We start from the raw sequence: 11,335 nt of genomic DNA on the forward strand, positions 1-11,335 counted from the left end.
AGAGAGATTAAGTGACTTGACCAAAGTCACCCAGCTGAGAAATGGAAGAGCCAGGATTAAGTGGGGTTAAACCAAGCACTTATTCAATACTGCCTTGATCACTGCATCAGTCTCTTGATTGACTTCCCTGCCTCCTGTCTTTCCCCACTCCAGTCCATACTTCACTCTGTTGCCCAGATCGCTTTTCTACAAAAACTTGCAGTCCATGTTTCCCGACTCCTCAAGAACTCCAAGTGGTTACCTATCCACTTCCGCATCAAACAGAAACTCCTTCACCTCGTCCCTCCTACTTTACCTCCCTGATTTGATGATGATGATGGTATTTGTTAAGCACTTACTATGTGCTAGGCACTGTTCTAAGCACTGGGGTAGATACAAGGTTGTCCCATGTGGGGCTCACAGTCTAAATCCCAATTTTACAGATGAGGTAAGTGAGGCACAGAGAAGTGAAATGACTTGCCCAAAGTCACACAGCTGACAAGTGGCAGAGCCAGGATTAGAATCCATGACCCCTGACTCTCAAGCCCGGGCTCTTTCCACTGAGCCACGCTTCTCCAGCCCACACACTTCCCTCCTCTAATGCCAACCAATTTACTGTACCTCATTGTCATCTATCTCACTACAGACCCCTCGCCCACTTCCCACCTTCAAAGCCTTATTAAAATCATATCTCCTCCAAGAGCCCTTCTCCAACCAATTTAACCTTCATTTTTCTCTTCTCTCACTTCCTTCTTTGTCACCCTTGCATTAGGATTTGCACCTTAAATTCACCCCTCCCTCATTCATTCATTCATTCAATGGTATTTATTGAGCACTTACTGTGTGTAGAGCACTATACTAAGCGCTTGGGAAGTACAAGTTGGCAACATATAGAGACGGTCCCTACCCAACAATAGGCTCAGCACTCATGTGCATATTCTTTATTTAACTCATTTATATTAACACCTGTCTCCCCCTCTACACTGTAAGCTCGCTGTGGGCAGGGAGTGTGTCTTCTAACTCTGTTTCACTCTGCTCTCCCAAACACTTAGTACAGTGTTCTGCACACAATAAACACTCTATAAATATGATTGATTGATTGATTAAAATAAATAACAGGTGGGACAAACAACAGAATATAAAGATATGCTCACTTAATGTTGTGAGGTTGGGGATTATTATTCAAGTACTTAAAGGGTAATGACTCAAGTGCATAAGTGATGCAGGGCTGGGGGGAAGTAAGGTGAGGAGGTGAAATATTAGTCAGGGAAGGCTTCCTGGAGGTGATATGATTTTAGTAGAACTTTGAAATTTGGGAAAATAGCAGTCTGTCAGAAAAGAAGAGAAAGGGAGTTCCAGGCAGGAAGGAGGATGTGAGCAAAGAGTTGGGGGTGAAAGAGATGAGAGAGATGTAGGAATGAAGTGGGCTGGCTCGGTTGTAGCGGGAAAGAAGTGAGAATAAGTAATGTGGAGAGAGTGGTGTGAGTGCCTTAAAACCAATCATTTTTTTAATGGTATTTGGTATTTGTTAAGTGCTTCCTATGTGCCAGGCACTGTACTAAGTACTGCGGTATATACATGATAATCAGGTTGGACATAGTTTCTGACCTATATGGGGCTCATATTCTTAATCCCCATTTTACAGATGAGGTAACTGAAAAACAGAGAAGTTAAATGACTTGCACTGTCACATAGGAAGCAAATGGCAGAGTCAGGATTAGAACCCAGGTCCTCTGACTCCCCAGACTATGTTTTTTCCACTAGGTTTCTGCATGTTGTGGAGATGGATGTGCAAACACTGAAAATTTTTGAGTAGAGAGGTGTGTGTAAAATGATGTTTTAGAAAAATGATTCAAACAGCAGAATGAGTATGGATTGGATAGGGGAGCACCTTAAGCACTTAGTACAGTGCTAAGCACTTAGTACAGTGCTCTGCTCACCTTAAGCGCTCAATAATATGGTTGAATGCCCATTCAATCATATTTATTGAGCGCTTATGGTGTGCAAAGCACTGTACTAAGCGCTTGGAAACAAATAGAGACAATCTCTGCCCATAATGGGCTCACAGTCTAGAAGGGGGCAGACAAACATCAAAACAAGTAAACAGGCATCAATAGCATCAATATAAGTAAATGGAAATAGAGATATATATTCACATCAGAACAAATAAAACAGGCATTAATATAAATAAATAGAATTAGAGATAAGTACATATACATACAATATATATCTATATCTATATATATATATACACGAGACCGTGTCCAACCTGATTGTCTTGTATTGACCCCAGTGTTTAGAACAGTGCCTGCTATAAGTGATTAACAAGTACCATTATAAAAAATAAATTTTGTCCCCAAAGCCTCTGGCTCTCTCAGAAAACCAGGACCAGAGCAGCTGCTCTTAGCCACTCATGGAGGTCTGGATGGAAGCTGATTTAGTAGTCAAGATGGGAGTAGGGTCAGCATGGTAGCAGTTTGGATGAGGAGGAAAGGGTGGTTCTAGAGATGTTGTGAACATAAAACCAGAAAGATTGGGAGATTGACTGAATGTGCGGATTGAAGGAGAGAGAGGAGTCAAGGGTAATGCCTAGGTTTTGTTTGTTTGTTTGTTCTTTAATGGTATTTACTGAGCACTTAGACTGTACTAAGGGCTGGGTAGATACAAGATAATCATGTTGGACACAGTCCCTGGCCCACATGGGGCTCACAGTCTTAACCCTCATTTTACAGATAAGGTAACTGAGGCACAGAGAAGTGAAGTGACTTCCCCAAAGTCACACAGCAAAAAAGTTGTGTAGCTGGCATTAAAACCCAGGTCCTTCTGATTCCCAGGCCCATGTTCTTTCCACTAGGTCATGCTGCTTCTAGGCTGAAATCTTCTGGGACAGGGAGGATGGAATGTTGTTAACAGAGATGGGGAAAATTGTGGGGAGGAGAGGTTTTAGGAAGGAAGATGAAGAGTGTGGTTTTGGATATGTCAAGTTTGAGGTGTTGGTAGAACAGTCAAATAGATGTGTTCTGAAGGCAGGAGGGAATGAAAGACCGTAGAGAAGGAGGAGGGAGATGAGGGGCTGGAGAAGCAGATTTGGGAATCATCAACACCGAGATGGTAGTTGAAGCTGTAGGAGTAGATGAGTTTTCCAAGAGAGTGGGTGTAGTCGGAGAACTGAAGGGGACCCAGAACTGCACCTTGAGGGACTCCCCCAGGTAGAGGGTGGGAGGCAGAGGGGGAGCCTGCAAAAGAGACTGGAGAATGAGTGGTCAGAAATCCAAGAGAGGACAGTGACAATTAAGCCATGGTTAGATAATGTTTCCAGGAGAAGGCTGTGGTCGACAGTGTTAAATAATAATAATGATGGTATATGTTAAGCACTTACTATCAATCAATCAATCAATCAATCGTATTTATTGAGCACTTACTGTGTGCAGAGCACTGTACTAAGAACTTGGGAAGTACAAGTTGGCAACATATAGAGACAGTCCCTACCCAACAGTGGGCTCACAGTCTAAAAGGGGGAGACAGAGAACAAAACCAAACATACTAACAAAATAAAATAAATAGAATAGATATGTACAAGTAAAATAAGTAAATAGAGTAATAAATTTGTACAAACATATATACATATATAAAGGTGCTGTGGGGAAGGGAAGGAGGTAAGATGGGGGGGATGGAGAGGGGGACGAGGGGGAGAGGAAGGAAGGGGCTCAGTCTGGGAAGGCCTCCTGGAGGAGGTGAGCTCTCAGTAAGGCCTTGAAGGGAGGAAGAGAGCTAGCTTGGTGGATGGGCAGAGGGAGGGCATTCCAGGCCCGGGGGATGACGTGGGCCGGGGGTCGATGGCGGGACAGGCGAGAATGAGGCACGGTGAGGAGATTAGCGGCAGAGGAGCGGTGGGTATGGGGTGGGCTGTAGAAGGAGAGAAGGGAGGTGAGGTAGGAGGGGGCGAGGTGATGGAGAGCCTTGGAGCCGAGGGTGAGGAGTTTCTGCCTGATGCGCAGATTGACTGGTAGCCACTGGAGATTTTTGAGGAGTGAAGTAACATGCCCAAAGCGTTTCTGGACAAAGACAATCCGGGCAGCCGCATGTAGTATGGATTGAAGTGGGGAGAGACACGAGGATGGGAGATCAGAGAGAAGGCTGGTGCAGTAGTCCAGACGGGATAGGATGAGAGCTTGAACGAGCAGGGTAGCGATTTGGATGGAGAGGAAAGGGCGGATCTTGGCAATGTTGCGGAGCTGAGACCGGCAGGTTTTGTTGGCAGCTTGGATATGAGGGGTGAATGAGAGAGCGGAGTCGAGGATGTCACCAAGTTTGCGGGCTTGTGAGACGGGAAGGATGGTAGTGCCGTCAACAGAAATGGGAAAGTCAGGGGTAGGGCAGGGTTTGGGAGGAGTTCAGTCTTGGACATGTTGAGTTTTAGGTGGCGGGCAGACATCCAGATGGAGATGTCCTGAAGGCAGGAGGAGATGCGAGCCTGGAGAGATGGGGAGAGAACAGGGGCAGAGATGTAGATCTGGGTGTCATCAGCATAGAGATGACAGTTGATAGTTGCACTTACTATGTGCAAAACAATGTTCTAAGTGCTGGGGAGGATACAAGGTGATCAGGTTGTCCCATGTGGGGCTCACAGTCTCAATCCCCATTTTACAGATGAAGGAACTGAGGCACAGAGGAGTGAAGTGACTTCCCCCAAGTCACACAGCTGACAAGCGGCGGAGCCGGGATTAGAGCCCATGACCTCTGACTCCCAAGCCTGTGTTTTTTCCACTGAGCCATGCTGCTTCATCTGTGAGAGTCAGAAGGATTAAGGTGGAGCAGAGGTGGCTTACTACTATCATTACTAAGAGTATTGGTGGCAATATCATAGCTTAGTACAGTGCTCTTTTCACAGTAAGCACTTAATAAATATGATTGAATGAGTGAATGAATGATAGATTCATTCCCTCATCAGGCCCCAAATCCTAGTGAAATCCTTTGATTATAATAATAATAATAATGATAATGGCATTTATTAAGCACTTCCTATGTGCAAAGCACTGTTCTAAGTGCTGGGGAGGTTACAAGGTCATCAGGTTGACCCACGTGGGGCTCACAGTCTTAATCCCCATTTTACAGATGAGGTAACTGAGGCACAGAGAAGCAAAGTGACTTGCCCAAAGTCACACAGCTGACAAGTGGCAGAGGAGGGATTCGAACCCATGACCTCTGACTCCAAAGCCCATGCTCTTTCCACTGAGCCAAGCTGCTTATGATATTTATTTGCATAATTGATTCCATCAAGTAATGTTCTTACCCCAATTTCAAAAGAAAAATTAAAATTATTTTTGTACCACATAATTGCTTCTTTTTTACTTAGATATGATGGCTATCATTATTTATGCTGTACTCTCTCTAACTTCCATACTTCCTCCCAGGATGGTCTGATAAAATTTTGTACACAAAATAGTTCTACCTGTCTATTTAAAGATATTATAGCTATTGGAGCCACTGTCATTATTTACTTGATTTTTTTATTTTCAGTATCACATAATAATAATAGTATTGATTAAGTGCTTACTATGTGCCAGGCACTGTACTAAGTGCTGGGGTAGATACAAGTAAATCGCGTTGGACACAGTCCCTGTCCCATGTGGAGCTCACATTCTCAATCCTCATTTTATAGATGAGGTAACTGAGGCAGAAGTAAAGTGAAGTGACTTGCCCAAGGTCACACAGCAGGAAAGTGGCAGAGCAGGGATTAGAACCCATGACCACTTCCACTCTCACTCACTCATTCATTCATTCATTCAATCGTATTTATTGAGCACTTACTGTGTGCAGAGCACTGTATTAAGCGCTTGGGAAGTACAAGTTGGCAAAATATAGAGACGGTCCCTACCCAACAACAGGCTCACAGTCTAGAAGGGGGAGACAAACAACAAAACAAAACAAGTAGACAGGTGTCAATACCATCAGAATAAATAGAATTATAGCTATATGCATATCAATGAGTCGCAAATATGTACAAGTAAAATAAATAGAGTAATAAATCTGTACAAATATATACAAGTGCTGTGGGGAGGGGAAGGACGTAGGGCAGAGGGGCGATGGGGAGGAGGAGAGGAAAAAGGGGGCTCAGTCTGGGAAGGCCTCCTGGAGGAGGTGACCTCTCAATAGGGCTTTAACGGGGGGAAGAGAGCTAGTTTGGCAGATGTTAGAAGCGAGGGTATTCCAGGCCAGAGGTAGGACGGGGGCCAGGGGTCAACGGTGGCACAGGTGAGAACAAGGTACAGTGAGGAGGTTAGCAGCAGAAGAGCAGAGTGTGTGGGCTGGGCTGCAGAAGGAGAGAAGGGAGATAAGGTAGGAGGAGGCAAGGTGATGGAGAGCCTTGAAGCCGAGAGTGAGGAGTTTTTGCTTGATTCGTAGGTTGACAGGCAACCACTGGGGATTTCTGAGACGGGAAGTGACATTCTCTGAGCGTTTCTGTACAAAGATAAATCAGCAGCAGAGTGAAATAGAGACTGAAGCAGGGAGAGACAAGAGGATGGGAGATCAGAGAGGAGGCTGATGCAGTAATCCATTTGGGATAGGATGAGAGATTGAACCAGCAAGGTAGCGGTTTGGATGGAGAGGAAATGGCATATCTTGGTGATGTTGTGGAGGTGAAATCGGCAGGTTTTGGTGATGGATTAGATGGGTGGGGTGAATGAGAGAGTGAAGTTGAGGACGACACCATGATTGCGGGCTTGTGAGATGGGAAGGATGGTAGTGCCAACTACAGAGATGGGAAAGTCAGGGAGAGGACAGAGTTTGGGAGGGAAGATAAGGAGCTCACTCATCCCTAAGAAGCAAAATGATTTTTTTATAGATACTTATTCATTCATTCAACAGTATTTATTGAGTGCTTACTTATGTACTGCCAGTGTAAAAGAACACCTAATCTCCATAGGAAACATTGTTATCAATCTGTATAGTTTTGCTAATTCTGCAATTATAATTTATTTTGATTACTTGAGCTAGAAATATTTTTATGTCTGTCCCCTCACCCCCTTCCCATGAGAGTGTAAACCTCTTGTGTGTAGGAAATGTGTCTTTTATCTTGCATCTCCCCAGACCCTTGGTTTAATGCATTGAACTCAAAGGATGCTCAATAAACACAATTACTACTATTGTTATTACTGCTACTACTTCTATTCACACCGCTTCCTCAATGTGTGAATGCACTGTCCTCTCCCCTTGTTCTTTCAATGATTCCCTTAAGCCAATCTCCTACTCTTGTTTCAGCCACTGAGGGATGAGGGACAGGACAGAAGCTAACTGGATTTAGCCCACTCACTTGTCCTAGGACACAGTGCTAGGTCAGCAAGGACTGGTTGTTGTTCCCCAGGGTGAGAAACACACAATGGTGAAAAAGAAATAACAATGGCTACATCTGGCATCAATCTCCCTTTCCATGACTCTCCTGGGCCCTGGCCCAAGTCCCATATTGTGAATGAAGGGGCCAGAGTCTATACAGGCTGCTCAACTTGACCCAAGGCTGTACCCAAGGCATTTTGAATCCATTGTATAGTTCCCCCAAACAATGTTTTAGTGCCAAGCTGCTCAGTTAATAGGGCAAAGAAGTGTGCAAACTGGCTTAGAGTGGAAGAAGAGCATCTATAAGTAGGGGGGAAGATAGCTGTTTGAAAGACTTAGCCAGTGATGAGGTGTCTCTGTTTGATGCTGAGATGGAGCATGGCATGGTGGATAGGACACAGACCTAAGAGTCAGAATGTCACAGATTCTAATCCCGGCTCCGCCACTTTCCTGCTGTGTGACCTTGGGCAAGTCACTTCACTTCTCTGCGCCTCAGTTACCTCATCTGTAAAATGGGGATTAAGACTGTGAGCCCCACGTGGGACAGGGACTGTTGTCCAACCTGATTTGCTTGTATTAACTCCAGCTTTTAGTACAGTGGCTAGTGCACAATAAACACTAAACAAATACCAGTATTATTTTTATTATTAGGCAAACACTGGATATATTTGAGCTGTGATGGGCTGGACGCAGAACTATTTGTTTCAGAAAAATGATAGAGAGAGCATAAAGGATGAATAGTCCTGTCAGATGCAAGAACATGCATCCCCCTCCCCCTCCTACATCATACATACACTTCCTGCTCATCTACCAATAAGGAAACAGCCAGTATGGTCATTCATTCAATCAATCAATGGTATTTATTGAGCGCTCATTGTGTTTAGAGGGCTGTACTAAGTACTTGAGAGAGACTGTCCAACACTGTACTAAGTGCTTGAGAGAGAGTTGGTAGACATAATCCCTGCTTTCAAGCAGCTTACGGTCTGATGAGTTTAGTCTTGAGGGCTTGGGCCTCAAGACATCCACTCAACCAAACTCCCACTTTTCCACCCCAGGGCAAAGCTAGACAATGAGAAAGACAACTTGAGCATGGCCTAGTGGAAAGAGCATGGGTTGGGGACTTGGGTTCCAATCCTGGCTCTGCCACTTGCTATATGACTATATGACCCTGGGTAAGTCACTTAACTTCCCTGCATGGCAGGATATCTGGTGGGAAGGATGCTAGGAACACACGGCAACAGTTTTTATCCCTGGCTTGGTAGAAACAGGGCTTATCAGGAGCAGGGGCTCTCAGTGGTGCGGGGGAGGTGGACATGCAGTTTCTTTGATGGACCGTGATAATAATTAATAACTATGGTATTTGTTTTATGGGAGGGGGCTCTCAGTGGTGTGGGGGAGGTGGACATGCAGTTTCTTTGATGGACCGTGATAATAATAATTAATAATTATGGTATTTGTATTATGGAAAGGGGCTGAGAATGCACAGCAGAAGCTTATGAACTGACAGATATTTCCCCCTTAACATTTAGCAGCTGAAGCCCATACATATCTTTATATCTATTTTACTGTTCTCCATTAGACTATAAAGCTCATTGAGGGCAGGGATGATGTCCCCACAGCTCTTATGTACGTATCCTTATTATAATTACTATTTATTCATATTAATGTCTGTCTCCCCCTCTTGACTGTAAACTCTTTGGGAAGGAAACGGGTCTGCTAATTCTGTAGTATGGTACTCACCCAAGCGCTTAGCACAGTGCTCTGAACATAATAAGCACCCAATAAATACGGTTGATTGATTGATGGTTGATTGATCTCTACTAATTCTATTCTGTTCACCCAGGAGCTTAGTTCATTCAGTCAGTCATATTTATTGAGCTCTTATTTGGTGCAGAGCAATGTACTAAGCACTTGGAAGAGTACATTACAACAATAAACAGTCACATTCTCTGCCCACAATGAGTTTACACTCCAGAGTGGGGGAGACAGACATTAATATAAATAAATTATAGAAGTGTACATCTGTCTCCCCCTTTTAGGCTGTGAGCCCACTGTTGGGTAGGGACTGTCTCTATATGTTGCCAACTTGTACTTCCCAAGCGCTTTGTACAGTGCTCTGCACACAGTAAGCGCTCAATACATGCGATTGAAAGAATGAATGAATGAATGAATACCGTGGGGCTGGGAGGAGGGAAAGACAAAGGGAGCAAGTCAGGGGAATGCAGAAGGGAGTGGGAGAAGAGGAAAGGTGGGCTTAGTCAGGGAAGGTCTCTTGAAGGAGATGTGCCTTTTGAAGGAGGAGAGAGTAATTGTTGATGGATTTGAGGAAGGAGGGCATTTCAGGCCAGAGGCACGATGTGGAGGCAGGCGTTGGGGGTGAGAAAGGAGAGATCCAGGCACAGTGAAAAGATTAGCATTAGAAGAATGAAGCAGGCAGGCTGGATTGTAGTAGGAGAGCAGTGAGGTGAAGTAGGAGGGGGCAAGGAAATTGAGTGCTTAAAAGCCAATGGTAAGGAGTTTTTGTTTGATGTAGAGGTGTATGGGCAACACTGGAGGTTCTTGAGGAGTGGGGAAACATGGACTAAACATTTTTGTGGAAAAATGATCTGGGGCAGAGGAGTGAAGTATGGACTGGAGTGGGGAGAGACAAGAAGCAGGGAGGTCAGCAAGGAGGCTGATGCAGTTATCCAGGCAGTAGAGGATGAGTGATTGCATAGCAGTTTGGATGGAGAGAAAAGGACAGATTTTAGTGATGTTGTGAAGATAGGACTGACAGGATTTAGAGATGGATGGAATATGTGGGTTGAATGGGAGAGAAGAGTCAAGAATCACACCAAGGTTAGGGCTTGTGAGACAAAAAGGAAGGTGGTGCCATCTACAGTCATGGGAAAGTCAAGGGGAGAACAGGGTTTGGGTGGAAAGATAAGGTATTCTGCTTTGGATATGTTAAGTTTGAGGTGACGGGAGGTCATCTAAGTAGAGATGTCTTGAAGGCAGGAGGAAAAGTGAGACTGCAGAGATGGAGTGAGATCAGGGCTGGAAATGTAGATTTGGGCACCATCCACACAGAGGTGGTAGTTGAAGCCATGGGAGCATATGAGTTCTCCAAGGGAGTAGGGGTCGATGGAGAATAGAAGGGGACCCAGAACTGAACTTTGAGGGAGCCTCCCAATTACGGGGTGGGAGGCGGAAGAGGAGCCCATGAAGGAGATTGAGAATGAATGGCCAAAGAGATAAGAGGAGAACCAGGACAGGATAGTGTCAGTGAAGCCAAGGTTCGATAATGTTTTCAAGAGAAGGTGGTGGTCTACAGTGCCGAAGGCAGCTGAAGACAGTCAAGGAGGATTAGGAAGGAGTAGCTTAATGCAGTGTTCTGCACAAAGTAGGTGCTGAATAAATATTATTGAGTGGTTGCTTGTGATTTTTATTACATATTTTTTCCCGGTGTCTGTCCTCCACCTGTTTAAACTGTGAGCCCCCAATAAGCCAGGAACAATTTTTTAAAAATAGTATTTGTTAAGTGTTTACTATGTGCCAGGTACTGTACTAAGTGCTGGGGTAGATACTTGATAATCAGGTTGGACAGAGTCCACGTCCCACATGGGCCTCACAGTCTTAATCCCCATTTTACACATGAAGTAACTGAAGCACCCCCTCTCAGGATCGCACCTGGAGAGTTTCCCGTACTCTACCAGAGTCAGCTCCGGGAGGGAGAGTCGAGCAGAGGCATACCCATTCCATTCCTAACTTGGGCAGTGGCTAGCGAATGAAAGGCAATCTGCTACAAGTCAAAACTCACCTGTGCTGGGCAGCAGCAGCATGGGAGTGGATTGAGGGTGGAGACTCATATGTACTGCTCAGAAGAAGGCAATGGTAAATCACTTCCATATTTTTACACGGTGAATCTATGGATACACTGTGGATACTAGAATGGATACCAGAACGATTGCAGATGAAGGTGGGGCGTTCTGGGAGAGATGTGTCCATGGAGTCGCTATGGGATGGAGATGACTTGACAGCT

At 44.8% G+C, this 11,335-nt stretch overlaps 1 non-coding gene across 1 annotated transcript; it reads left to right on the plus strand.

Moving 5' to 3' along the window:
• The first annotated feature begins 10,965 nt into the window (after nt 1-10,965).
• On the plus strand, nt 10,966-11,103 carry LOC119939783. The gene has a single exon (XR_005454746.1). It is a non-coding gene; the product is annotated as a small nucleolar RNA SNORA7 (small nucleolar RNA).
• Nucleotides 11,104-11,335: the final 232 nt, after the last annotated feature.

This window comes from Tachyglossus aculeatus, chromosome 17 (genome assembly GCF_015852505.1).
Source record: "Tachyglossus aculeatus isolate mTacAcu1 chromosome 17, mTacAcu1.pri, whole genome shotgun sequence".
NCBI classification, from domain to species: domain Eukaryota; kingdom Metazoa; phylum Chordata; class Mammalia; order Monotremata; family Tachyglossidae; genus Tachyglossus; species Tachyglossus aculeatus.